The sequence below is a fragment of the Taudactylus pleione genome, unplaced genomic scaffold, assembly GCF_031769625.1.
Source record: "Taudactylus pleione unplaced genomic scaffold, aTauple2 ptg000179l, whole genome shotgun sequence".
Classification (NCBI taxonomy): domain Eukaryota; kingdom Metazoa; phylum Chordata; class Amphibia; order Anura; family Myobatrachidae; genus Taudactylus; species Taudactylus pleione.
In genome coordinates this window covers 21,938,806-21,958,691 of record NW_028284581.1, presented here as the reverse complement: position 1 = coordinate 21,958,691, position 19,886 = coordinate 21,938,806, and the positions used below count along the sequence as shown (strand labels likewise).

The 19,886-nt window shown below is 38.5% G+C and overlaps 1 protein-coding gene across 3 annotated transcripts in view; it reads right to left on the bottom strand.

Annotated features, from left to right (window-relative positions):
- Positions 1 to 19,624, bottom strand: part of ZNF516 (zinc finger protein 516) — a 128,308-nt gene extending 108,684 nt beyond the window's left edge. For 2 of the 3 annotated variants that reach the window (XM_088475913.1, XM_088475915.1), the window contains exon 1: positions 19,557 to 19,624. The gene's annotated coding sequence lies outside the window, so the exon portion shown is untranslated. Of the gene's footprint in view, positions 1 to 15,441; positions 15,688 to 19,556 lie in introns of those variants that run through there. The other variant, XM_088475914.1, reaches the window with a different exon arrangement.
- Between the last annotated feature and the right edge of the window lie 262 nt (positions 19,625 to 19,886).

Below are 19,886 nucleotides of genomic sequence, written 5' to 3'. Positions count from 1 at the left end.
GCTCTTTACTGCAGTCTCACAATCAGGTCACTACACTAAAGCATAGGATAAAGCAAGGAGATTGCTTTTGTTTGAAGCAGTATCAACCCCCATAAGCCCCCCTCCGCAAAAAAAACAACAAAGAGCTTTAACTGCCTGTAAAGTTCCATAACCAGAGATTTTATACGGTTTTCTCTATAACAATAAGGCAGCAGTCTAGAATACAATCCGAGAAACAACAATACAATATCAAATAACAATGTTGCATAAAATGATGCAACCACTGCAGCAAATCACCACAGAAAAAAAATGCTAAAACGTCACTTTTCTAATCTGCTGGATAAATGCATTGCTCATGCAAAGTTGTCAGCTTGTGTCAATCAGCAGTGCTTTTGTTAAATTAGGGGCTGAGAAACACCTCTTTGTCATGAGGCCCTGACTTTATTTACTCTGCTCCTGTAACCCTACAGCAGTAGATCTGACACTTGCTTACATGGCTTTTCTGTGCTGCAGCAATACAACATATATTATCATTGTACAAACACTGGCTAAAAGGCTCCAGCTGGATACCAGGATAAGCAACAGCATATAATGTAATCAACTAATGGGCATGTTTAACCCATTCAGAAGACAGTTCATTGTGGTCCACATGGAGGTCTTAACATGATTTGTTTTACAGCAGAAGAGCTTTCAGCGAATAAAGCTAAATTGTTATTTAGTTATGAATAAACATTTTACAAGATAAAAAAATCAAAAGTAAACGAACTTTGGATATATAGGAAGGTCCAAATTAAGTGTTGTATAGTAATATGTGGATCAGTATCAGGGGCAACAGGTGCCCTGAAAAGGAGTAAAGGCCCCATTCACTAGGCGATGGATTGCCCCATCCTGTGTTCGGATCAGAAATGCTGACCGGCGGCCATCGATGTTCCACGATCCGACAGAGGATCCGTGAAATTCTACATGTTAAATTTCACAGATTTGCAAATCAGGATCATATCAGGATTGTGATCGGCAAATCAGTGAAATTCAACATGTTGATTTCACCGAACCCACAACCCGGCATCTCTACATCACAGAGTCGCAGCAATCCGTCGCTGGTGTATTGGCCCTTTACTTGGAATGAAGCTTTAAAAATGTACCATTCATGCAAGACTGTATGCTTGTGAGTAGGGCCCTCTTACCACTCTCATTTTATTACTATTAATAATTCTGTTGCACTTTCAAAATAGTTCCCAATTGCAAAGTGCAACAGAATATTCTAGCACCATATAAATAACTAAAATAATTAAATGTCAGGCCAGTTCTATTCGCTCACTACACCGTTCACTACTAGTCACCAGATACTCATTTTTGGGGTGAGCATTTACTGGACTTCTATTCTTTTGCTAGCGTTGTGAGTCCATTCACTGTTAATTTCTACACCTCTTGGTTTTTGGTTGTAAAATTCTATCTATTCCTTCAACATTTAAACCAAAGTGTATTTTAAAAGTGCACATAGTTTTTATGTTGTATCTTCTACATACACCATCCACTTAAACATAAGAATTCCCCAATACACGAGAGAGAGAGAGAGAGAGAGAGAGAGAGAGAGAGAGAGAGAGAGAGAGAGAGAGATTATTATATATATATATATATATATATATATATATATATATATTTATTGCTTTTAGGGACTGAAGCCTGGGCATGTTTGGCAGCCATACATAAGTGTTATTATGTAGAGTGTATAATTAATAAATGTATCAAAGATGTCTACAGTTCATTATGCTTATCATTTCACGTTGATAAAGTTGAAGTCTCAGTTGCACCTGGATAACAATATTCACTAAAAGTGCCTGTACTGCACGGAACACAACTGATATCCAAGCAATCAGATTGCAAGAATGTAGAGTAGGCAGGGCCAGAAAAAACACTCAGTGCCAAACACAAGTGCAAATGGTCCTTGGTGTTTGTTACATACCCACTTATACCCCTTTCACACATATCCAAATACCCAGGAATTTGCAGGCACACGTGTACTGATCTGGGTCTACTATGTGTGAGAGGGGCTGACCTGGGTCTGTGACCCTGCTCTGTACCAGGGTCGTGGATGGAGAGCTGGGAAATTCACGGGTTAATAAGCCTGTATGTTTCCAGGGTTGTTTGTCTGAAAGGGGTCTTACATGCTTTTATTAGTGGCTTAAACATAACACAAAACAAACAACTATTGAAAGTATGCACATTGCTAACTGCACCCCATTATCCCACTTATATCACCAATTATGACAAAGTGAATCAGTGCAAAGATATAACTATCAATATACAACACTAAAATCATTCGCAAAATATTTTGATGTTTGACATACAGGGAAACTAGTAGCAAAATTCTTTTGCTCCACTATATAACGTAATGTACAGGTTTTTTTTTTACATTGCAACGAATCATTAGTTTTTATATACAATTGGCATCCAGAAAAAACATCTCTATACACAAAGGGTAACGTGGAGCCAGTCTGTGTAAATCCGTGTACATTTCAAGGATGCTTACTAGAAACACACTGCAAACAGTAGAATTACACATCTCACAGGACAGAACGTAAAATGATTTTAATCAGTAAGCACAGCCCAGTAAACGTGTGATATGTCAATTTCAAATAATTCATATAAGCTGTAGCGGCAAAACATATATGTTGCGCTTCTGTAAGATTCTTACTACACAGCAATGATCTAGATTTCATTTTCACCTTGTAATTTTCTCTTTTTATATTTGTTTATTGAAAGGTTCAAAATAAAATAAAAATGCAGTAAAATTACAAGGAAGTGGGGTCGTTCCATGGTGATCAACAACTCTATAGAGATATACAATAAGAGTCCCCTTGTATTTTTCTGATAAAATATTAAAGGTGCAGTCACCTCTAAAATTAAATCAATGGTTACCTATAAGAAGTTACATGGAAATGTAAATGTTCCCTTACTGTTAATTCACGCAGCTATTATTTCCAGCTCACCAAACGATTAATATGACAACCTGTCAAGGCAATGTAATGCACATGGGATTTGGAACATTAATTTTATAAAACCACCCCACTGCCATACAGTGACCACAGAGGAGCTTTGTGACTGACTGGCTTAGCCTAAGATCTGGTTCCATTCAACTGAAGAGGAAAAAGAAAGGGTCAAAACAAAGAAAATCAAATCATGCTACAGTAGGGTCAGTGTTGAATGATGTGGTCTGCAAGCAGACTTTCTAGCACCATCATAGTGCCAAGTTATGTGCAATGGCTTCTCCCCCCCTCATACATATCTGTTCTAGTGGAACCTACGGGAGACGACCTCTCATAACCCCTTAATCTGCCTTATGAACCTTCCTGTGAAAAATGTTTGAAAATAGTCTCACAATATAACTCAAGAGACTTCGGTTATAACTCTGGCTATGTCTAGCCCAATGATAATCAACTGGTGGCCCAAACTCCAGTTCCAGACCACAGCTGACCAAACTCAGCACTTATGGTGCTCAGCCACCCCCATAATGAACCCTCTGCTCTTGCCGCCAATGCTGATATTGATGCCCCAGAATATTAAGCTTGCATTGTGGTTTGCCAAATATAAACTTGCTCAGAGGTGAACAAATCAGTTCCTCTCTGTCTTAGTAGTAACGGATGAGGGAGTCAGCACAGAAGCACTCTATGTGGAAATGATGTTTGAAAGGAGAGGATGGTCAGGTGCATGGATATTATGGGGTCTGACTGGGCTAATAGGGTGTGATGGTAAAGAGGGGATTAAAAGAGAGGGATGAAGAGTTACTGATTGATGACACTGAGTTGGTTTAAAATTACTGTTAGAGTGTTAATGAATAATGGTAGACCTAAAGAAAACAAATCCCACCCAAATGAAATTTGTTGCATATGCCTGTAGCAGAGCTTTAAATGTTCTGCTCTTCACATCCCCAACCCATGATTACACGTTGTAAAGCAGATCCTCATTTTTGTACTTTTACTATCATATGGCTCCTGTTCTTGATTGGCATAGTCACATAAGAACAGGCCATTACCCTGAGTGTCTTCTACTCACAAAAAGCTCAGATCTGCACCTTACAGAAATCCCAGGTAAATGGACCTTTCTTAATTTGAGCATTACTGGTCCAGCACATGCAGTTCATTCCCCATGTTATGCACAATTAAGCAATAAGAAATGAGGCTTTGGTCCTGCAAGCATTTACACTTATTTTGTATGCTCTACCAACAGTTCTCTCTCAAAGCAAACATTACAATGCATAGACACAGCACCTCCCACTTTGCAAGCGACTGGATTACAGTTCAATTTGTTTCTATTTAATGGGCCAAAATGTACAGGACCTAGCCATTGTCTGGATGGGTCGATCATTAGCTGTCACTGGAAGCGGTTAATGCAATTTTAAAATACAGGTCATCTTTCACCTGCATTTGCCAGCATGCTTTATAATGATTCTACCACACTCGCCAAGGAGCCACACATGCGGAGAGACTGAGCCAACTAAATGACATTGCTGTGGCAAGCCAGCTTACCAAAGTGTTGCAATATTATATAATGCAAATCTAATTGCAAAAATGATAAATACTTCCTACACGGATGTCTGTCATTGGGCCTAGTTCCCTTAAGTAAGATGCACGTTTAGAACAGTACTAAATTACATTTTTTTATAGCAAATAGAGATTTTTATGAACTGGCAGCAGATAGCAAATAGATTACAGAACGTTGTCATTATGGGTCTGGTTTACAGTTTTGAATAAATACAACCCGAAGATGTAATTTTGCACCTTGGCAAATCCATGTTGTGCAAGAGGGGGACAAAATTTAAAATGTTAAAAAAACAGATTTACAGTTGGGAGAGTTTTGCATCCTAGCTCAATTTAAAATGACACAGTAAAACTTGGGCTTCCCACTCATTGTGTGTTACATGCAGAAGTAGGCAGTTATTTCTGCATGGCAAAAAAAAGTAAAAAATAAATTGAATTTGCACATTGCAACAGATGCAATTTGCACCCTTTAGCTGGCTTTGCTCCTCATTATGAAGGAGGACCTATATGAATTCATATTCCTAGGCTGGTTATGTCTGTCTGTGTGTGCAATCAAGCACTGCAGTTATTTCAAACAATGATTTCATATTTTTTCCCTTCGCCTCCTTCCTGACCTTGACCGTATAGTCACCACCTGAAGACTTTATATTTCTTCCCACTTTGTGCCTTACACAAGCACTATTATGACAGGAACAACCTATTTTGATACACACCCTTTCACTCCAACTATCATGATGAGGAGACTATGCACATCGTAGAAACAGTGGTCATTAGCAATCATGGATCAATGAACTGGGGCCACTACTAGACAATAAAGAACAGCATAACCAAACAATGTCTCAGGATTCTTACCAAATCAATAGCATTGATATATCATAAAAAGACGACATGGCTCAAGGTAAAAAAGGTCTAACCTGAAGGATTCCTTCCACCTGGCTGCTAAATGGTATAAGGAAGTACAGACATCTCCTTTAACAATCAGGAAGTAGGGGAAATGGTGTGGTGCAAAACACTAATAAGTGAAACCTTGAACAGATCATTTGTGTGAGAATTTTAGACTCATTGTTTAAAACAAAATGGTTACATTTTTTGTATTGAAGTAATGCATTGCAACAGGTTTCATGCTGTAAATACAATCAGTGCAAACAGCATACAAACTGCATAACAGGTGACACGTTTACAGTATTTTTAATGTATTAAGCTAAAATAGCTTATCTATGCAAGTTATTTGGGGATTTGTGATGGAAATCCTATGTATGAGAGAGCGCAACGACTGATTATGGTTATGTTTTGCAACACAGAGGATATAACTTTGGAACAAACACAAAGTGTCAACGCTTTAACGCAATAAAAAAAAAATCCTTTTTTTTTTTTTTTTTGTAGAAATCCTTCATTGTGTCATGGAGTTAAATTGACATTAAGGGGTTCTCTAACTACAGACAATTTTAATCTGTTGTATACATTTATTTTGTCAGGTTACACTGTGTTCTGCACCTAGGCCTTTATCACCCAGGCACATATAATATATTTTACTGCACTTAGAGGCCCATTCAGCATTAAATATTTGCAGCTTATTCAACGAAAACACCTGTTTTCAAGGGACACCCGCAAATATTTAGTATCCCCTGAATGTATTAAGGAGAGACAGCAACATATCTCTGATATCTGCTGATGTCTCTCTACTTCCGCCAGCACCGCAACCCCCAGAAGTTTAACGCTAAGCATTCCGGAACTTGATACCCGCAGCTTTCGCCATCTGAAAATGGCGTAAGCCACTGCAGTCTACACACTGCAATAATAGCCGGGAGAAGGTTCTATTAGAACCCTTCCCCAGCAATGGCTGAGATCCACGTGCAGTCTGTAGATCGCAAAGGCGTAGGATCCCTGGCACAGGAGTGAAGAGACCGCTCACTTTACTCCCAGCACATCGCAGGAACAAGCTCCTGTCGCTGCATGTGCTTTTCCATACACCCGAGTGGTATGATTGCTTTGCGCAATGTGATCATGGGCGCTATTATCACACCCAGATTACATTGCAAATGTGATCATTAATAAATGGGCCTCTCACACATAACACACAATTATATGCACTATTAATGTTATCTAATGCACAAAGCATACCACAAAACTTAATGACTTGAAATACAAACAAGAAATACATAAAGTAAAACATTAAAAGTTGATATAAATGAAAGATGTCTGAAGGCATAAAAAAAAATTAAAACTTCCTGTCTCTCACATTTCCCCCAAGGCAGCTCTCTTTCTTTTTCACTGGTAATGTTTAGTTTACTAAACTTCAGATTCTTCACAGACCTGAACTAATCAGATTAGTACAAAGGGATTCTTACAAAAAAACAATTAAGCAGTTCTTGCTCATCATATATGAAATACACAACATACACCTACAATATGTAATCTGCTCAAATAAAAATAAAACAATGGCTTAAATAAAATTGTGAAAAGAAAAATAAGCATAAGCCAATCTTCCAATGATAACATTAAATACAATTTTGCCTTTGGTTCTACAATAATTGTTGCTATGACTTTAATTCCAGGAATGCTGGAGTAACTGATAGCAGGAAATGCAATAATTGTTGTAGGCATATGCCTGTATCCAAGGACAAAAGGGTAACTAAAACAGCAGCAGGAAAATGGTAAAATTAGCTCTCGCCACAAACTACCACCACGCTAAAAGACGGGATCTTTAAAAACATAACTAAGTTTATGAATTCACACTACTAGGTCAACATCCCATATAGTGCAGTAATAGCTGAAAGTCAGTGTGAGTTTTAGAAGGAAAGGGAATCCGTTGCCACAAAGAACCCAAAACTAAATGTAAAAAGATATACCAGTATAATTAAGGAAAAGATAACTTTCGTACAATTCTTCCGTTTTCTTTAAAGGAATAGGCTAGTAGTAAAATATAAAATTCTAACAATAAAATACAACAAGAACAGGTAAACAAATACCAGCCTTTGTACAGAGATCTGTGGTTATAAAGGAGAAGTAGAACACAACCACATCAGAATATCAGAAGATATCCTCTGGAATGTCCACTCCTCCACATGAAGCTGGCTGTAATAGGGTAGGCAAGCGTTCATGCATACAGTCTGAATTTACTAGTCAGTACTGTACATCCACTCCGCAGAATGATTGCTGTGGTCAGCTGTCACAGCACCTATATACAACAAACTACCATTTTGTGGGCATAACCAAGAGACTGCATTAAGAACAAGTGCTCCTTGAATATTTGTACTGAAGAGTCTCACTTGTCATTGGTTGCAGTGTATGGTAAGACTGTATCTTCATAAATAATGGTCCAAATTAGAAAAAAAAAATGAGTCTGCTTGCACTTTGTTTAGATAAAGGTGGGACTTTAAAGGACCATGATGTAAACGTTACTCATTTTGAAAACACATGGTAATCCCATTTCTGAAGTATAAAGCTTCATATCTTGATTAAAAAAAAAAAAAAATCCAATAGGGCAGGCCTGGCAAACCTGTGAAACTACAAGTCCTGCAAGCTGTCCCACAGTTTAAGCATTCCTTAATAGCATGGCAGGGCATGCTGGGAGCTGTAGTTTCATAGCAGCTCACAGGTTGGGCAGGCCTGCGACAGCCTAACTTTTTAAAGGATTCACTATAGGCATAGTTACTTTATTGGAGTTTGTGGGTGAAATTTTTTATCACTGTGGCTAAAAACCCAGAATGACAGCTCACACACCCACCCACAAAATGTATGTAGCACATTAATAAAACCACCACAAAGTGTGGACCAGCACTGAACGATCAAATTAAAGTCTGACAGCGGGACAAGATATAGCATTATTAAAGATAGGGGAGATTTTTCAAGGTCCCCCTCCAGGGAAAAACAAACCAAAAACTAACATATGAAAGCCACATTTTACATTTTAAATTGTGGCATAAACGATTGTTCATGCATTAATGTGTTCTCCTAGTACACTAAGAGGGGTATTCAATATAAAACGTTAACTTCACTGTCGAAGTTAACGTTTCATATCGGAGTTTTTACCTACGTTAAAGTATCGGGCGCACTCCCGCTTATACCCGTATTCAATATAACATTAACGAAAACGGGAAACTCCGAAGTTGGATTTGCGTAAAGTTTTCCTTAAAAATTTTTCCTTACAATTAAAAAAATTGTAAGACCCCCCTAAAGTAGTAAAAACATGGGGGAACACTATGGGTACCCCCGTTTTAGCCTTTAATTGAAAGTCGGGGATTTAAATAGCCGCAGCAGGTGTTTTTTTCCGACATTGAAGAAGTGATGCAGAAGAGCACTTAGGTTATATTTTTCGGTTTTTTAAGTGGTCCCATCAAATTTGGGGTACATGAAAATGGGTACCAGCATATTTTGATGTCCCTAAAGTAAGTTTTTAAAAATTCTGCGTTTGTGCACCTGCCGCTATAATTCTATTCTAGAAAACATCTGCCGCATACTTGCAGAATAGCCCTGAACCTATTTCCCTATTGTTAAACTATTTTTTCCCATTTTTTTTTTCACCCCAATTTTTAAATTAATTTTTTGGGGTGTCCCTATTTTTTTTTTTTTTTACTTTTTTTTGACACAGTTCATTTTTAAATGTCATTCCCAGGTGTGCAGGCTATTTTTTTTAAGCCTGCACCCCTAAACCCCAATTCTGCACTTTTTTTCGACACCTATTCAATGGTGAAAAGTTATCCCCGATTTTTATCAAAGACTTTTCAAAACTGCGATAAGTCTTTGAAATTGAATACGGTGTAAAAGTCAAACCTGCGATGACGTCAAAAGTGCGATATTAACGCAAAAACGATGTTATCGCTCCCATATTGAATACCCCTGTAAGTGTCCATATATAAAACACATAAAACGTGTTAATGCAATAGCAAAATGTGTTTTCCTGTATTATACATGATTTTCCCACTGCATGTGTGTGAATAATGCCTAAAATATACATTTGTATAAATATTTGGGAAAGTTAAACAATAATTCTGGGTCATATTTGGGCTGAACCAATTCCATAATACAAAGTATAGGAAGAATTTGTTGAATGTGTATTTTTTGATTATTTTTTCCCCCAGTAAACTGTTCATAAACATAAGTTTCATTCAGAATTTTACCTAAAACATTAAGGGGTCTATTTACTAAGCAGTGTTAAGAGACAGAGTGAAAAGTGATAAGAAAGTGATAAGGTACCAGCCAATCAGCTCCCAACTGTCATTTTTCAAACACAGTGTGAGATGACAGGAGCTGATTGGCTGGCACCTTATCACTTTTCATCACTTTTCACTCTGTCTCCTAACACTGCTTAGTAAATAGACCCCCAAATTTGCTTCCTTAAACTACATGTATAATTTATTTTCCTGGGAAAGCCAATGAAGCAATTGCTCTGGTCATGAAAGGAGCAGATTGTGAAGGGGTTAATACAGTACATGCAAAACAAGATACAGTATATTATCCTGATAAAAAAGGCAATTTATTGTGTAGAATTTAGCAATAAGTACAGACAAGTACATGTTGCTGCCCCATCTCATCAATGTTGCAAGTCTGTCAAGTGTCACAAATCCAATTATTTTTCAAAACGCAGCCATCGCCAATTCCGTGTCACACTTTTAAGCTCATGTTCATAACAAGTGTGGCCAAATACATCTAACAGTCCAAAATATGACTTTCCTGCACATGAAGTCCATTACATGATGGTCTTCTTAAGCTGCCACCTAGGCATATTAACTTGTGGGTCCTACTGTCGAAGCACCAAGGGGTGCTGCATCAATCTGGTTGATCTATATTATAGTAAAATAATCGGTCCCAAAGATAATGTTATGATGCTGGCCAATAATAACGCATACATGCTGATGATAGGACATAGGCTGAATTTATTAGTAGGCCAAATATAGCATGCAACTTCTTAATACACACACTCAAAAAGGAAAAAAAAAAAATCTGAATGAATTAGGAATAAGTTTAAGTTTGTCATATCGTCATATACCTTGAAGACAGCAACTATTAACATCCTGTTAAACGTTGTCATCACATGAGAATCATCCCTATAAAAATGAAGCAATACACCTGAGGCCGAATGAATGACTGGAATACTAAATAAAATTGCTATTTCATACAATATGTAGTGCGCTCAAATTTCTTATTTTAGGAGTCTATAGGCGCCTATCCATTACACGACTTTGTGAACAATCCGACACATTGTTCACAAAGTCGTGTAATGGATAGCCGGCAAGGACCAGCGATGCGCGTGCACGCTGGGTCCTTGCCGACCCCGACTATCTACTGAACGGCATGCTGAACCTGACGCTCGTCAGGTTCAGCATGTTCAGAGATAGGAGGTCGGGCTCCTGCACTGAATGACATTCAGCGAATGCCGTCCACTGCGGGCACCATGCCGACCTGAAGGTCTGAACGCTAGACGTTCAGTCTTTCAGGTCGCCTAGTGGATAGGCCCCCTATTTATGAAGCTTTGAGTAAACAACAACTTTTCCACAGAAATTTCACATTATTTCTGTTTAACAATAAAATTTGCCTCACGCACAGACTCTCAGCATTTTCTCCATTCCAATAAACCTTAAAACAGAGTTTTCCAAACTCTGCCATTACAATACAGTTTTTAAGGCTATCCATGCTTGAACACTGGTGACTTAATTAGTACCTCAGTGAATTTTATTTACCCATCTGGACGCAAGCATAAATATCCTTAAAACCTGGACTGTAATGGTGGAGTTGTGGAAACTCTGCCTTAAACTGTTTTGAAGACAATCCAACATATTTGACTATGTATCAAATTTAGTGGTGCCAATTTCACACCAATATTGCAAATTATATTAGACCAGAGCATTTCCTACAGAGTAACAGTGGGCAAGCTACTATTCTCATGGCGACATTTTGCAGGTTGATATAGGTACTGAAAATATCTTTTAGTGTAGGATGTTACAGTTTATGAGCTCAAAGAACATTTGCCTTCACTCCACGTTCTATGTATATTTCCCGATCTTGGTCATCTAAGAGGTTATTTGAGGAAGCTTCGAAGGAGTGAGGCAGAGCAAAGAAATTTTGGCCTATGCTTTACTTCTACCTTGCTGTGGAAATTAGCTAATTTACCTAAAGCATTGCTGAAATACCACTATAAGCAACTTTACATGATGGATTTCTGAAAGCAATCCTGTCTGGTGTGTCACTGTTCATAAGGGGGAATTCAATTTGGCATGAAATGCTGCAATGCCCAGCGAGGGTAAACTTGCGATGCTGGCAGGATGCGATCTGCCATTCCAAAACACATTCCATCAATATCGGGAATTAAATTTTTCCCACAGGTGCTAATCTTGCTCATATGAGCAAATGCCTCATTATTCAGTTTTATATTTCTTTTTATAACTGATCTGTTAGGGAACAACACTTTTTCTCCCCTTAAAATTTTAATTTAGAACATAATTAAGGTCTGTCCTGTCTTTGCCTGGGCATGACAAGTATGGAGGAAAAGGCAGATCGAAGGTGCGGGACAGAAAAAAAAATCTGAATGGGACAGAGCTGCAGGCAAAAAAGGGTGAAGGGCGGAATAGAGCAGAGTGTGGAGCAGCTGATAAAAAGATGGTGCGGAGCAGTGGGCAGGCACTAAGGTGGCCCGTCATATGCAAGGCCCCTTTAATTATTTATATATATCCACTATGACCCAGCACTACCCTTAGTGTACATGGGCTCCCGATGCTTTTCCAATAGCTACATACAATCACCGATGGACGGACGGCACTCTGAGATGCTTTGCATCAAGAAATAAAACCAGCAATACTGTGCCTGCTTGTTGGCAACATTTCAGAGTGTCATCTCCTTTATCAAGACATCCAAAATATTTTTTTTTCTAATATATATATATATATATATATATGTAAATAGCAAAACTGATATAAAGCGCACTGTGCTAAGTAAACAATCATAATGTAAATGGTATAAAAAACAGTTAGCATAAAAGGAATTAAAAAAGAGATCCCTTGAAGAAGTCCAGCAATCGGACGAAACGCGTTGGTGACACCTGATTCCGCCTTCCATGAACTTACCTTTTAATATCCAGATAAGCCATTCACTATTTATTTCCTCTCCCCCTTTTTTAATTCCTTTTATGCTAACTGTTTTTTAAACACCTTCAGTGGCATATTTATTTCATTTGTATGTTGTGGCCTTGTATATTCAGGGTATTTTTGTAATTAAATTTATATATTTTTTAAGATTATAAGAATTTGATTTTCACATTATTTATTACACATGCACGTTGTACACTTTATATTGCGATAATTGCACATTACGTTTGTATATTTTTATTGATATTGTCCAGTATACCATTTACATTATGATTATGTTTACTTAGCACAGTGCGCTTTATATCAGTTTTGCTATTTACACATTTTTCTTTTAACAAATCACCATTGTTAATATTTTACTGATAAGCTGACACCCACACCTATGGGGAGTGCTTTGTTATAACGTTTTAAATTTTCTACCTGAATTACGGGTTTAACTCTAATTGAAGGGATTTCATTTCTCCTTGGCGCTATAATTTCCCATACACACACACACATATATATATATATATATATATATATATATTACACACACACACACACACACACACACATAGTATATACATTTTTGAACACATGTATTTTGAGGTCACACCACTCAGGCCACAGGCACAAAAATAAATATAATGTTGTAATTAAGTTTACAAAAAGGGTTTATTTGCAGTTTTCTTGCAAAATATATATATATAAATTTAAAGTAGTGGATAAAAACATAACTAATCTACTTAGTGACATAATTGGAAGATGTTTGGAAAAATCTACCAAATTAAGATGGGATAATACAGTATCAAAGTTAAATGGCTACAACTAATACTAAGAAAAAATATTGTGACCTGAGTAAAAATCATTAAGAGTACAATCTAGACTGCTCAATTTGTACATTCCTGCAAAAAAAGTTACAGGCTTCTAATCCAATAACACCCAATTCGCCACCTGTGAGACTTAGAATAAATAGAGACACTGGGGCTGTAATGTGTGAATGTCCTGCTATTGTTTGCTTCTCCATTCCAGAAAACGTCAATTGTGCTCTGCACAAACACACAAGAACAGTGCAGGAGTCACCCAGAACAACAGTTCTTTAACGGCACTGTAGGAAATACTAATGGAAACAATTTCTGTTGTTTCATAAATGCCTTATTTACAATGAAGTTTGAAAACAAGAAAAACTAGCTACAAATGTTGCACATCAGTCCATTTCAATTAACATCCAGCCTACAAAGACAATGACTACAGACTGTATGATAGAGAATGGATGAGCACCCTTGCATGATTATAAATTAGATACAAATTAAACACAGACCAGCATTTAAAAGCTTATTGTTTGAATTTCAGAAAAACAAAAAATCCTATTTGATGACAAGTCTGGTATTTTGTTATTGTGACCTTAGTAATAACAAGTAATCTTTGTAATAAGAGGACATCAAATGATCCACCCCCTTATATCTCCCAGTACAGTTAGAGCTAGCCTTGACAGTGTCTTACCACCATTATCAAGTGATTTTACAAAGGTCATCCTGACCCAACTGCCATAGCACACACTATGCTATTGAAAATGACAAAATATAAAATGCACATAACATATGCTTCAGATGGGGGGGGGGGGGGGGGGGGTGAACTAACCAAGAAAGACATGTCATGTAAAGTTGTGTGAACATAGCAGTTTTCCAAAGCAAAAGGGGTTAGGAACTAGTTTCTACAGTAGTCTGCTAGTAATTGACTCTGGAAAGTGCCACTTCTGAGAAAAAACACACACACACACACACACACACACACACACACACACACACACACACACACACACACACACACACACACACACACACACACACACACACACAGAATTCTCATAAGCCAGATCATTCAAGATGGCCATTGCCATTACCCTTGGGAGACTAAAGATGTCTACATGAATTGCACCACTCATTTCAACACAGGTGCTCTTAGAACTGACACTATATTTATCTACACATACAAACTTATAAAAACTATTTATTTATATTATATATGCACCGAAGAGTGAAAGTAGCTAGAATATTATGCAACAGTTAAGCATACACAGCACAAAGACTGACAGTGTCACTACAGAGTCATATATTGCAGTCACTTCATATACACATTCACAAATATATTTTGGATGCTTCCATCTTCCTTTTAAAACAGTGAGTGTGCTACTCATAATCCACATTAATATATTTACAGTGGGAAACATACTCGAGTCATGAGGGCTCTTATCCACCTTGTCACATAGGGTGAATTTTCCAGGAGTAGAATATAAACTAGATTTAAACACTTTTTCTAGCTGCTTGGGCTGGGGCAATGAATTATTAATAAGAGCAATGGCTCTCTCAGTAACCTAACATTCCAAAGATGAAGCTGCTTCTTCCCAAAGCCTGCGGAGGAGGAGGAGGAATGATCAAGTTGCAGCATTAAGGTAAAACTAATGTAGGCTTTAGACAAAACGTCTGTGCTAAGGAGTTTCTTACAAAGGAGAGAAGCAGCAGTAAAGTTCCCACTAGCCTCGGGGCAGAGAGGAGCAGTGAGTGAGCCTCCCCCTTTGTAGTACAAAGTTATATTGTGTTCCCCCTTCCCCTACCCTTCCATGGGGGGGGTCCCCATCAGACACCCCCTATCAGACACAAGTCATTTGGGGGCTCTCTCTCGCATTAGTTTTCTACACTCACGAGCCAGCACTTGCAGGAGCCATGGCTGAGCTCCCCCTCCCTCCCTCCTATGGAAGACAATACGCTGGAGTGGTGCCCCCTCCTGAGAGACAGCCCAATGGCTGCTGCCACGCCTTGTACTGCACTCCCAGCACCACAACAAACTTATGTCCCTGCGATTACCTTCCAGATCCCTGCGTCCCGGCGCCAGGCAATGCCAAATAGCCAATCCACCTCCAATGCAATTATAACTGGGGGTGGACCACTTCCAGAGCTCTGATGCCTCACTCCTCACATGCAGATGGAAAAGCAGAATAAAAGTTATTTGTATAGAAATGGCGGCCCCAATGGAGGCGGAGGAGGTGACCCTTAGTGTAAGAGGGCTTTGTTGGGGTTAGAAGTTGGGCTATGCCTGTTTGCTGAGCTCTTCTCTCACTCCCAGTACACAGTGTGACGTCCTCACTAGCAGTCTACAGCTACACACGCCCAGCAATGCCCAGGACTCCTCCTCTGTACACTGCACAGCAACAGCTCCCAAGCCAGGTACAGCAGGGAACCAGACATACACAATCAGAATCATAATAATAACATTAATTCTAGGTATTACCAATTCCCAGCTACTGGGCTGCCACTGAGAGAGCACTAGAAGAACTTGGAGCTAATTGCGAATGGATTAAGAGAGCTCCCCTTATGCATACAGTGTATATCTGCCACACAGGCATTATTAGACAGCTGTGGTTACAGGGCTGGGAGAGAGACTTATGACAAGTCCAGTGATGGGAGGAGCGTGCTCAGAGATATTGCTAGCTGTCTCCTCGCCTACCCATTTCTAAAGCACAATAAGCTTCTCATTCAGGAACAGACCATTAGGGGGAGGCACAGTTAATCCTGCCACAAGTAGATAGGTTGAGACTGCAAGCCAAGAAATTAGTAGTTGCTGATGAGTTTATAGAAACTTTAATATTACACAGGCACAGATGTATAAAGGAGAAGGCAATTAAAGGAAACTAGTAGCCCCTCTATGTATGCCTCCCACTTTCACTGAGTAACAAGAACAGACACAGACCCCAAGCAGAAGGGACGTCACGTTCAATTTAGACTGTTGCATCAATACACCTTTGGAACATCAGGGGGTTTAAGCTGCTTTCACGAAGGCAACACAATTTATAAAGGATTATATATTTTGCCAGTAAAAATTGGGTGGGGGATTAGCTATGCCTATAACGTGGTATGGGCTCCTGACAGACATTCCTTTGCTGAATGTGCCTTTTGTGCAGTGCAGAAATGGTCATTATTCATGGTATTCATGGGACTGGGGCAGTAAGCAGCAGTTCTTCATTCTTTCAAAGTTAAGAACTTAAGAGTTGAAAATAATTATAAACTATACACATTCCCCAGGGATGGTTTAATGACAAGTTTCCACATCTGTTACTGGTGTCTTAAACACACGTCCTACAGATGTGCAGGAGATAATGGTGGTGTTATTCAAAATATTTTTTAATGTACATAGCGCCAGCATATACTATAGCGCTGTACAAAGAACATCCCATATATTTATCATTAGCCAACCGTTTCACTATACATGTGCTATAGTATTGAATGATCTACACCATCACACACAATTTCCTATCTTTAATGATATCTTAAAATATAGGGGGAATACAAATATTAATAAATCAAATTAGATATGTCTATTGTACATAGTTTACAGAAAGCATCCTGAAGCAATATTAACAGATGCTGACGTATTCTATATTACCATCCATGCACACACCTGCAGAAAGGAATGGGTTAATCCCAACTCCGCTGCAGTAAACAGGACAACACTAGGATCAGAGGCAGCAGCAGCAGACCTGACACTGCAGGCATGCAGCATACTGTAAGCAGCCGGCACTAGCAGGACATTGAACATAGGTGTAGCAACAGCATTCACCACTTACTGTAGCACCAGTGCTCTGGTACTGTCAACCCTCTTCCCGTGTAACTCCCCTAGAGCCATACATTCCATTATCTGCTATACAGAGGGGTCACAGCAATCTGCCTCCCCGATTTCTAACATTGTTTAGAGTGGCATTTACAACATATTAATGGCAGTTAGTGGTATGGTAAACACATACCGGTGTGTGAAATATATAACATATGTTATACACACACATACACCCTTGTTCTTCAGTAGCCTCACCCTTCCCTGTGCAGTGTAAATGAGATGGGAATAGAGAGTCAGCCTCATCTGATAGATACAGTGAGTGACGTACAAGTAAATAGTGATGAGCTATTGCCGGCGAGGTTTGGAGGATGGGAGGCACAAGCTCCCTTTTTTGACACACTGTATAGAGCAACAATAAGCCACCGGAGAAGGAGGGGGAGATGGCAGGGATTGGTGTGCTACCTTGTCCCTCTTCTGTAAGGGAGGGGATAGGCAAATCATAGCTGCTACTTTGCATCAGAGTATGCAATTTTCCCTTTGCAAGTATCTCATGCTCTCATACATATAAAAATACATCTGACCTCCCATACTTTTCTATTTCCGCCCCTTAGAAGCTACTTTACTACTATACTAAATAATCAGATCTTATATATTCTTTTGTTTCCAGACTAGTAGCAGGAAATAGTCAATTGCAGCATTGAGAAGTGGGGGATGGGATAGGGAAGGGAGTTGTGCCTTTACCCAAAAAGGGACTTTGACCTTATATTGATCTACAAAGATGTCGGAATTTAAAGAAAAATATGTACATTTGCGCAGGTCAGACCACAAGTCATGGGCAAAGTCTTCTATACGTTAATGCCATTTCATTATTTAATCATGCGCCAGCAATCGTGTTTCCTTAAGAAAGGACTGACCTATTTTTGGCTGGAGATAAACGATCATGTTAACAGATGTTAATCTTGTAATCTGTTTTCCCTGTAAGCACTTCAGATACACGCTTTTTAGACATTAAAATATATGTATATTCCCACTTATTTTACATATTCATAAAAAAAAATAATCTAGTGAAATTGTGATTTTATTTAAGAAAAAAAAAAAAAAAAAAGATCAGTATATGTAACTTTATAAAAGACGATATGTCCTACTAGGACACCCAGACAGGTTATTTATATTACAAATTCCACATCATATACATATATATATATATATATATATATATATATATATATATATATATATATATAAAAATAAAACACATACGTATATGGACCCGCCCACATATGATCTATTAAGTACTATCTTGTAGGCATGTAGTCCATTGTAAACGTAATCGTTTTAAAATGAATGACTCAATACCAAACAAAAAGGTGAATATAGACTCAGCAATGACATTCCCTAGTGTCAGCCAGTGACGTCTTATTATGGTTATAATCGACCAATACTTTTCTGCTAAAATACAAGTCCCTCTCATACTTAATTGCTGAAGGTTAGCTGGGTTTGGAACAAACAAGGGCTGATTGTCATTCTACACCAACCTCCATACATACACAGCCCATTTCAATACCCCACCCAGTTAGCTTTTCACAAAGTTACCCATGCAAACTTTCCCAAACTTGTCGAAGCACATACATTCCAATTAGATCCTTATGTGGATCTGCGTTACATCAAAAGGAATCAGTTTTAAAAATACATCAGCAAAATAAAAGATACATATTTATAAATAGGAAGTTAAAACAGCCTTGTTTATTAAATAGACATCAGCATGACCAGAATGCATCTGCTAGATGTTTTTTTTTCATGTGCAATACGAGTTCTATAGCTTGTGTACTCTGTACTCCACCCCCAACTTCCTTTGATAAATGGTATACTTCTCTGATGTGTTTATGGCTTTGTGATTTAGGAAGAAAGAGATACTGTAATGTAACTAAAAAAAGAAAAACAACCCTCAGCAGACAAAAGCATAGTCAGGCATTTTATGCACACACTGAATCAATACGATCAGCAAAGCCCCTTAATAATTTAAGTAGCTACTGCTAGTCCATCTAGAAAGCTACATGACCCGTCACCATCCTCCCAGCATTATACTGAAGCTTATTTTTTTCCCCGTGTTTCTAAAGAAAGCACAAACAACAATACAGTAAGTTCTATCGCCCCCATTAACCTATCTCAGGCAAGGTTGACTCAGGACTCCATGTCTTCATTGCAGTAAAACGATCATGTGGGGAAAAAAATACTGGTTGAAAAAAAAAAGCAAAGTTAACATTATAAGTCAACAAAATGCTCAACAAATTGGCTGCTAATTTCACAATATGAGCCTGGCTACATGGCAATCCTATACCACACATACAGCCCAACCCTGCAGATCGCTTACCTTTAGCTTTGGATAAAATATAATAATATTTTATTGAGGACACAGACAAACAGGAATCTGAAGGTGAAACCATGCACTGAATGCAATAAAGAAAGAAGTGCACATGATTGACTGAGACTGCACCACTGTCTCAGAGGGGACACAGCTTCTAGCTTGTGCTGTCTCCCTCACACAATCCTATTCTACTCTCGTCTTTCTGCTCCTGAAGTTACAGGGTATTTTGTTTAGTACGCTCGGGAATACATAAAAAGCTGGTGTGAGGAACGAGACTGTATCTTTCAGTCAATTTCTCAATGTATAGGTTAGTGTGTCCCCCGCAGGCAGGACAGT